The sequence below is a fragment of the Octodon degus genome, unplaced genomic scaffold (assembly GCF_000260255.1).
Source record: "Octodon degus isolate 3935 unplaced genomic scaffold, OctDeg1.0 scaffold00055, whole genome shotgun sequence".
Lineage (NCBI taxonomy): Eukaryota > Metazoa > Chordata > Mammalia > Rodentia > Octodontidae > Octodon > Octodon degus.
In genome coordinates this window covers 7,321,821-7,332,342 of record NW_004524631.1, presented here as the reverse complement: position 1 = coordinate 7,332,342, position 10,522 = coordinate 7,321,821, and the positions used below count along the sequence as shown (strand labels likewise).

At 35.9% G+C, this 10,522-nt stretch overlaps 1 protein-coding gene and 1 non-coding gene across 11 annotated transcripts in view; both read right to left on the bottom strand.

The window, feature by feature from the left end:
* Positions 1–10,522, bottom strand: part of Mecom (MDS1 and EVI1 complex locus) — a 550,507-nt gene that overhangs the window by 82,479 nt on the left and 457,506 nt on the right. The gene's annotated exons all lie outside the window — the stretch shown is intronic.
* Positions 6,959–7,090, bottom strand: LOC111817344. Its single transcript, XR_002821571.1, has one exon. It is a non-coding gene; the product is annotated as a small nucleolar RNA SNORA38 (small nucleolar RNA).

The window sequence follows — 10,522 nt, the reverse complement described above, 5'->3', positions numbered from 1 at the left end:
GGAAGAAAGGTACTTCGAAAACAATTGAAAATTCTATTTAAATAATTCAATGACCAGTTTAAACCAGATTTAGATTTTTCATAATGATTTTTTGTTAAAGATGTGCTAGATTCTAGAGATAATGCCAACAATACTAGTTTATTTTTTCCCAGTTGAGCTTCTAATTAAGCTATTGGTTCCTTATTACATTGTGGTATTATTTTAGTTTCATTTGATGAAGATAATGTTAAATAATTATAGCGCAAAATCTGTAAATGTTGTCAAAATTTCTATATTAAAATCGAATTAAGTCGTACTTACTAACATCAGTTGCATTATGATTAAGGGATAAATGAAGAATTTCTAACTTTATTTTTGTTTCATTTTAAATATTTTCTAATAACAAAACATCTCAATTTTCCCCCAGTATCAAAACTGTCTTATAGAATTACTGTATTAATCTACTGTGTGAGATTCTTAGTGCTTGGACTTCATAGCAGAGTATAAACAACTGAGTCATACACTAATTTTCATTAAGGGGTCTCTTCTGACTAGAACCAAACAACTGGCAAGTCACCCAAAACACTGGCGTTCTAGGGGGAAAATGCAAATTCCCATACAAGAGTAAATTGTTTAGCACTCCATAGCATAAACTAAATCAAATAATTTGCTTTAGCTGAGGAAAGTAGCTGTTCAGAAGAATTTGTTTTCCACTTTATCACCTGATGTTGGAAAATTATACGCAAATTTTAGGAGAAACACAATAATTGATATCTGATCCTTGTTCACAGTTCAATCTGACCCTGAATCAAACATACTAAGTAGAAAAAGAACAGTAACTATAATGAGATCAATATGTGGGGTTATCAATATAACTTAAGCTCAGGAATCAGTGTTAGAAAAGTTATTTATAATTGCAAATGATGGTGATTTTACTTTCAAACATGCTCTGCCATGTTCTCTGCAAATATTCTAGAACTCAAGTGGCATATTATCTGTCAGATTACTAAATGTTTGCTCTGACCTCAGCGAGTTAATACAAACAAAAATGACATTTTTCACACTCATTCAATACTCACAGAAAAGAAACTTGAAGTATCATTCAAAATTCAGGACATTTTGTACTTTAAAAAACATTCAATGTAGACTGCCAAAATGTAACATAACCTTTACCAGACAGTGAGAGGAAGAAGTAGACTGTAGTTATTCTGAACTATTCCAACTTCCTGCCTAACCATCTTCCCAGAAGTTTATCTTAATAATCAGGGACAGCATGATATTTTATTCTGATCAATTCTATGTGAGCAGTTCTACTTTTTTATGGGAAAGAAGTGAATATCAGTCAGGCAAAATATAAAGGCTAAATAATATCTTACTATTGGCCCAATAAAGTGATATTTTAAGAAAATTATCTTTAGCTATTTATGTCATTCCTCCTGGAAAGGAAAGGCCCAGACTTTCACAAAAGCTATTTCATGATGTTTATGCAGAATACTGTAAGCTCTCTTCTGATAAAAATACTATATTTTACTTCTTTTGAATTAGATGTCTTTATTTCTTATGTATCTTGAGACGGAGTCTTGCTCCGCAGTTCACACTGGCCTTGAACTCACTTTTTAGCCCAGGCTGGTCTCAAAACTTACAAGGATCCTCCTACCTCAGCCTCCTGAATTCTGGGATGATAGATGTGTGCCGCTATGCCCAGCTTTAGCTATAGCAAGGGCTATTTATCTACCCAGCATTTAGAGCCTCTTTTTAAATGCTGGTTGACAGTCCACAAAGTTTCACAAGTAATTACCATAATAGCTGACATTGAATTGAGAGAACTGGTTGACCCTCCAATAAATGTAGCAGTTGTATCTTCCCCCACATATTATTTTATGTATTTGGTACAGGGTCTTACTACACATCTCAGACTCATAGTGATCCTCTTGTTTTCAGCCTTCCCAAGCACTGAGATTACAGGTTTGCGCCACCATGGGAATCGAAGGTCCCTATGCTTGCCTACACAGGTTTTTAGTCTGCTGCACTATCATGACCCCCCCACACACACATTATTAAAGAAATGTATAATTTAACTCAGGAACCAAATAGAAAAAATGCAGCAAATTGTTTTAGTGCTTTTGATGTCCCACCCATCATTTCCCTTTACACCACAGAACAACCAACACTGTAGACTGGTTTTTCATTTTGAATTCTAGATCCAGAGGGAAGTGTTTTATTAATAAATTACAGAGTATATGGATAAAGCTCCATGCTACAGCACTTGCCTAGCTTGCCGAAGGGTCTGAGTCTGATCGCAAGCATCACAACAAGAGGGGGGAGGAAGCTTATTATCAATCAACAATTATTGAAGACAGTTTTTCAGATGTTTGTACATCCTGAATTATCTATTAGACTTTGTTCTTCTTAATCATAGGACGCCTCTTATTTTTCTTTCAGTCCACAGATGATATTATATAGATGATATTCAATTCATGCTTGTTGGTACACAAGTTTAAAATATTATCTTATGACAAAGTTATAAAACTCTTCAACAATTTCAGGCTCATAGAAATTGAGAGTAGAAGACTGCTTATCAGATGCTGGATAGAGTAAAGGGGAGTGAGAGGTGGGGAAGGCTGATCAATAGGCACTAAGTAATGGGTAGAAGTGAGTTCTCCTGTGCTATTTGCAGAGTAGGAGGACGATATATAACAATAATGTACATAATCTTTCCAAAAGCTAAAATAAAGTATTTTGCATATTTTCACTGAACAGAAATGATAAATGTTTAAGGGAGCAAAAATGTTTGGCCTGACTTAAATATTACACCATTTACATACATATCAAAATATTGTGTAGTGCCCCATAATGTGTACAATTTTTATGTCTTTTATATCTCAGCTAAAAAAATTGTGAAAAAACATTTAACATTTATATTATAATCCCAGTGGATAGTAGATAAACTAAAAATATCCTTGAAATGTATTTATAATTTGACCCAAAGTAATATGGAGGTTATTTTAGTTGAAATAATTGATTTCTTAGATAAATCACTTAATAATCGTTTATTAAACACTAATTCCTTATTACTCTAGCAAGGCAGAAGGAAATGATGAGAATGTGTAAGAACAGGGATAGGAAGCTATTTTTTATCTATAGTAAAATGGAAAAGACCATTAAGAGAAACAAAGAAACTGACCTGAATTCTCAATAACTATTGATAGTAAATGAAAGAATGGGATGAGGAAGAACTTTAGGCCTTGGTTTTCTGAAGGGAAGAAAGAGATCTGATTCAAAGATATAGAAAGTGCCAAGAAAGAAGATACAAATACTAAAGGAAAGCTGGGTCATTCCAGAATGAGCAATGTAAAATTAAATCAACATTCAGTGAAATTCATCCAAAAGGTTGTAAGGCAGGAAAATCATGTGAAATCCATATGAATCCTATAATACCAAAAGAATTCAGGAATGAAAGAAGAGGAATTCTCCTTTTTTCTGGATGCTATAATTTTTTAGTAGAAGGTGTACATATAAAACTTACAACAACAACAACAGAAATTCTACCTATGATTTGTTCTGACATCGAATTCATATTTAAGCGCAAGACAGCAAATTCCTATATCAAGTAATATAATCATGCCACATTCAGTAATATGGATTTGTCTTGTATAGATTATTATTATTTTGTTTGGGATATTGGGATATTGTTTCTCAGTGTCATAACAAAATCCTGCCAAATGTCAAATTACTTATCTTTTTTGTTCCATTGCATTATGAATTTTCACTTTCTTTGCTTCTTTATTTTATGTTTAGTACAGGGTCCACAGGGTCTCACTACATAGATTGGACTCATAGTGATCCTCCTGTTTTCAGCTTCCCAAGTGCTGGAATTACAGATGCGTACCACCACACCCAGTTTCAATCACTGTCTCAGTGCACCCAGGGGCGGGGCAAGGACAGCACACCAGGTATCAAACCCCAGTCCCTGCATCTGCCTAAGCAAGCACTTTGATCTGCTGAGCTATCTGGCTGGCCCCACTTTGCTTCTGTAGGTACTTGTGTAGTTATTATTTATTTATTTATTTATTTATTTTTGTGGTACTGGGGATTGAACTCAGGACCCTGAACTTGCCAGGCAAGCACTTATTCTACTGAGCTATCTCTCTACCCCTTTGCAGCTATAATTAAGGGCATAAGCATTTAATAATTCTCCTCTAAATAAAATGAATCTCAAAAGAAACAAATTCTAATTGTAACTTTCTCAGTATTCTATTAAAAGTGGAGTAGAAGAGAGTATATAGAAATGATAATTAGCATTTTCCCTATTTCAACTTATCTCAGTTATTTTTCTAGTAGCTGAGACAAAATATGCAACACCCAAAGTTACAGGAGGAAAGGTGCATTGTAGCCCACAGTTGGGAGAGGTTTCAGTTCCTAGTTTGCTGGCACCAATCCGTGGTGGCATAACAGGTCAGAAACAGCTCATGGCAGGCAGAAGGCAGAAAGGCAGGAGCAAAGTACCAAAGCAGCAAGGGACAAGCATCAACAACAGCAACTTCCTTTATGTTCCTCATATTCTACCTAGGCTACCCACCCTTAGAATACGTAGCATTCACATATGGAATCCTGGTATTGCACCATGAACCAATCCCACCTTTATATCCTTAATCCCAGCATCATACATCCTAGATCCAACCACTTCTGAAAAGCTCCACCTGAGGCTTTGGGGAATCATCGAGATACAAACCATAACACAACTCTATAAAATTTAAAATTTTGAGTGATAAAGATCAGGAGGAAGATAAACCTGAAGAATACATGTGAAGATTTTTTAGCATCTGTATGATAATATTCTGTATTTGCATTTCTAACAGTTTCATGGAGGCCCAGTGCATCAAAAGGGTGAGGACATACACTGTATTGTCCGCATCCTGCTACCCACCAGCATATAGCCTTCACAATTCACTTGGCTTCAATGTGCATTGACTTCTATGATTGAAAAGAGCGGGGGAATCTAAGAAGTGTCAATACATATCTGATTGGATCCATGTGAAAATAAAGTGGTATTGGCTGAGGATCATTGATAAATTATATAAAATTTAATTAAAGAACTATTACTATATGATGTTTTTCCATAATTTACCCTACAAGGAGGATATTTTAAAAATTCAGTCCTATATATGCTATGCCTTTACAAGCATTAGTAAATGTATTAGAATAAGCATAGGAACAAATATAAAATAGAATAGGCACCAAGTGAACAATACTCATGACCACTTCCTCCTTCTTAAAATAGTCTTATTCATTGGCCTTTAGATCCCATCCTTTCCTGGTTTATCTTCATTTACTCCTCAGGATTCTTTTTCAGACTGTTCTATTGAAGTTGTTTTTTCAACTTGGTGTGAAATGCTGGCTTTCTCCCAAGGATTTGTCCTCAGCCTGTTCTCCCCTAACATGCCTGCTAGGTTCTGTTCCAACCACTTCCCGTTCTCCCTATGCTGGTAATTCCTTGACAATACCTCTCACCACAAGCTCCCTTCTGAACTCCAAACTGGTTTGTCTAGTTGGCCCAGGGGGATCTGAAGTTCAGCATGGCCATCTCTGAAAACATTCTGTGTTCACTTTCTTTCTCTGGCTGGTAGTATTTTAGCCTCTATCCTCTCCCAGGTGCCAAACCCAGCCAGCCCCCAAGCTTACACAGGTCTTGATGATTGCACTTCCTAAACATTGTTTTCATGTCAGTTCCATCTCATTTTTGCTTATCTTCTCCCACTTAAGTTTCCCCACCCAACTAGCTTCTTGAATCCTGACTTGTTCACATTTGACCCATTTGGCCAAATGTAGCCTGTGTGGTTGATCTTATATAAAAATTAAACCAAATTCTCAGTGTTAAGTTATTAAATGATGACCTTCCTCAACAGGCTAAATGCCAGCAAACTTAATGGACAAAGAAATGCTCTGTGTGGCCTTCAGTGCTGTGTCAAGCTCCTGTCCCTTATTTCCTACTTCATTCTCTGCATCTTTAAGTGCTGACCAAATTCTAAGCCATCGTGTCCAATTTAGTGGTTCATGTTTTGAAACTTTACTTTGGCAGCTCCCTCATTGTCTTTTTTTTCCCCTCAGATTTACCTGGTTCACTCATGTTTGTTATTTTAAATACTTCCTCATCAGAAATGGGTGACAAATTTCCAAACTTCCAGTAGTGGGCATTTTGCTATGTTCCTTTGATCTCATCCATAAAATATCTGCGTTTTCTTAAAAGTGCTTGTCTTCATCCACATGGCTGACACTGACAAAAGATCTACAAACTGCAGTACAGGGTTTCAGGATAAATCCTGAGGGGATTTGACTGACCTTGTTAGGTACAAAAGTTGCATTTCTTGTTATATAGGTCTTGCTTTATCTTGGTCTTAACCATCCAGCAGAAAAGTATAAAAACGAAGTATAAAAAGTAAAGCCATATTAATATGCTGAGCTGTAAAAGTCTCAAGTCAATAACTTCTGACATTGCCAGTCCTATGGATAACCCACTACTATATGGACTGCTGGACTATATTGGAATATTTTGCTGAATTCACGCACCTACAATGTTTAAATGACAATGGAATACCCATCTTTGACAAAACTAAACAAAAAAAGGGGGATAGAAATGAAGGACCATTTTGTATCTATATATTCAAAATAGGATAGATATATAGCTACTTTCTCTTAATTCAATGAATAGAAAGATTTGTACTAACAGTGTTTCTGGATAGGATATCATATCTGCATCTTGTACTACGAATAACCACTAAGAAGACAACAATGTGAAATGCATTAATTATTGAAACTGTTTTTGGTTTTGAAACTAATCAGTTTTGGAATTGTCTCATTGCTATTTGCTTTTCAATAATTTTTTTTAAAAGTGCCTATCTATCTATCTATCTATCTATCTGTCATCTATCAAATATGTATCCATATTACCACTAAACCCTAAGATTTTTTTTTTCCACTTTTATGTGAGATGGTTGATCTGGAGCCTGCAAGGAGCAAGCTGGCCCAGATGTCACCAAATCCACAATTTTTTCTGCCTCCAATTCTTATGCATCCAAAGACAAGGAACCCAAGACACACGTTTGTAGGAGGTATAAACCCTAAGATTTTTATGACTAGAAAAAGTGTTTGGAGCATCTTTGTTCCTGGCTCATACAAGATACCCAATTAGAATAGAGCTCAATTTTGAACATATTGGCAGTGACCCTATCACTGAACATTTCTTTTTGTTTCCACTGAGGTAGCACTGTACTTTACTAGAACCTGAAACAGTAATGGAAATTAATACTGTCAAAGTTTCCTTCCTAATTACTTCCGACTGCTGCAAGGGCCTGGTATAAAAATCATGTGATGTAAGAAAACAATGAGCAAAAGCATCTTTATAAAAATGAAACTCTACATTCAGTCATTGTATGCCTAAATCATTAACGGCATGAATAACGTCTTAATCATGAACAATTTTTGAAAGACTTATTTTATCTGTCTCAAGTCTTTAGGAACTTTCTTACTAAATGGGTGGCTTCTCATACTTTCTTAGGAGAAGCACTAGCTTTGAGATTCTGTACAACAGTATCCAACTGGAGGTATATTTGGAGAAGATGATTTATCAGCGCAAGACAAGGTCAATCCTTTCTTATCTTTCCTTCTCAACCTGACACATAGAATTTAAAAATTAAACAGAAGAATATGCTGCTTCCTGGGGATTTATTCAACCATCTGGCTGTTACTCAAATGACTGCTGCTGCCCATTACTTAAAAAATCAAACACAACTTTATTCACAAAAAAGCAGACAGAAGGACAACTTCTCAAAATCCAGGCTTTTAAAAGCAGACAGCCTATCTTTTCTGGTAAATATTGGTTGACTTTTATGTCACCTTCAATCACTGAGTGGATTATTTACCTGCTCTGGAATAGAGAGAAGATGCTAGACTCTGAAATTGGATGATTTGTGCTTCAGTCTTGGCTCTGTAGCTTTCCATTGCTAATTCTGATCTTTCAGTTACCTGGTATTCCAAAACATATTTTTTCTCATTAAAAATGAAGGAATAAAAATGAAATCCAGGGCCACAGAGCTAGCTCAGCACTCTAAGTGCTTGCCTAGGCAAGCACAAGGACTCAGGTTCAATCCCCAACATCAAACGCCATGCTGGCACTACCCCACTGAGACTGGATGTGGTGGCACGTGCCTGTAATCTCAGCACCGGGGAGCCTGAAAACAGAAGGATCACTATGAGTCTGATTTTTGTAATGAGACCCTGTGCCAAAGACAGTAAATTCAAAAATAAATAATAAATAAAATTCAGTACTTAAAATGTACTAAATATGTCTTGATGCTTTTGCTTATATTATCTCATAGTCTGTTATTTCCAGGGTACATTTCAGGAAATAGAAACGTCCCGTGGTAGTCTAGATTGAAGTGGTTCTGTTTTCAGTGATCTGTGTTCCTAATCTCTTTTCTGTTTCTCTATATTTGTTTTTCAGTACTTGTAAGGAGATCAGAAATTAATAGGAGTAAAATTGGAAACGAGAATGTACATGACAAATGAGTCTAATTCCTTCAGATATTCAGCTCCACCTTGTAATCCAGACCCAGGCAAAGGTGCAGACTTGGCATTAACCCACAGGGGCTAAATATCACCAAGTAAAGCCACACAACCAATCAAGACTCAGGAATAACCTCAAAGCCACACTGTCAAGTTGGTTTCTATCAAGTTATAAAGTCTAATCTCTGTTTCTATGGTTCTGTTTTATATCTTTAGTATACATTAAGCATCTCTAATCTGTAGGAAGGATCATATAAATAAACCTCAGGAAAAGGGTTTCACAGGAGACATGAACTATAAGAATAAGGTAGCTATTTGCAAAAGAAAAGATCAGAGAGAATAGCTTATGTAGTTATTTGTTCCATTTCTAGATTCCTGACTAGTCTATAAGGCTTAGGGTAGTACATCCTCTCACATACCTTTTAGCAGTCAGTGTGGTGATTGGCATAATAATATTCAGAAAGTGTTTAATGAAGGAATAAAATGTGCAAAGTGTATGAACAAATTTAAGTAAATGAAGAGAATTGGAGGAAAAGACTGAAGAGATGTGGTAGGTTGAAGAATGTGTAGGAACCAGAAAACAGAGGATGGAGGACCTTAGCAGCGATGCTATGAATTTTGAACTTTATCAATGCCATGGAAAACAATTGAAGGAATGTATTAAAGATTACTAATAATATTGGTGAGGCCCCTTAACTCCCGAGCACAGCAGCATCAAGGCAGCAACACCATGAAGAACCTTGGTCTCAGGGTTAATTTTATCCCATCTCAGTGGCTTTGCAAGTCTAATAAAATAGCTTTGAGCTTGGGTGGGGAAAACAGCTTAGAGGGTTCTAGCTTTCCACATAGTGGAACCAGACATTGTTTGCCAGGTAATATAAAGTTCACTAGCCCCACTAATCTTGAAAACAATGGTAGCTCTATGCTCAGATATCCCATGTGTGATTTTTCAAAATGAGTTTTTAAAAGATAAATTGCTCAGCTCTTCCCTTCTGTATTGCTTAATATTCTACAGAATATGTTTTGCTAGATGTTTAATGCCAAAGTGTTATTTTTCTCATAACTTTTAAGATGTATAAACATATTTGGAAACAATCACTGAACTGTCCCTTTATGAAGTTGCTAACCTTTAACAACACTGAACATCTCTTGCTGTTTGGGGCTTCACAGAACATTCAGATTAGGCACAATTAATCATAAAATTATAGTTTATTAAACATCATGAAAAGTTTAGTTTGAGCTATACTATGCCCACGTTATTTATTTAGTAGAACAATAAAAGATATATGCCTCCTAAAGATTAAAAAAGAAAAGGTGACTGAAATCTGACACCCCTTTGAAACATCAAGATTTTTTTTAAAGATTCTACTACTCTTTTTTAAAAAGTATCTAAAATTATTTATAGGCTTTCTTTTCATTATTTATAGCTACATCGTGTCACCCACACCACTCTTCACGATTTATGTTTAAACAAATATTATGGACCACAAGTAGGCTTTTGCTCTGTGAAATAAAGCTTCAGATATTAATGCAAAAGCTATTGTGCTGAGAGCTAAGAAACCCTACACTTCCACTCTCAATGCTAGTGTGTTAAAAGAGATTTTAGTAATGGCAAAGCCAGTCAACAGGGAATAATTAAACTCAAGTTGTCTGAGGTTTGCTGTGAAGTGTGGAATGATAGTTTCCAACCCAGCTGCTGCAGAATATTTGCCTAAGAAAGCGTATGGTTGACTGGGGCTACAGTTCAGATAAAATGCAATGAAACAGCTCCTTGACCTCTGAAACAATAGGTGGGGCCCACTTGAATAATAAAATCAACACAGAGTCAACAATTAAACAAGGTTGTAACAATGGGCCATCTCTATATTATGCCACTGAAACTGTTTAAAAGGACAGAATTGGCTGGGGATATAGCTCAGTGGCACAGCACTTGTCTGGCAAGCACAAAGTTGTGAATTCAATTCCTGGTACAAAAGAAAAA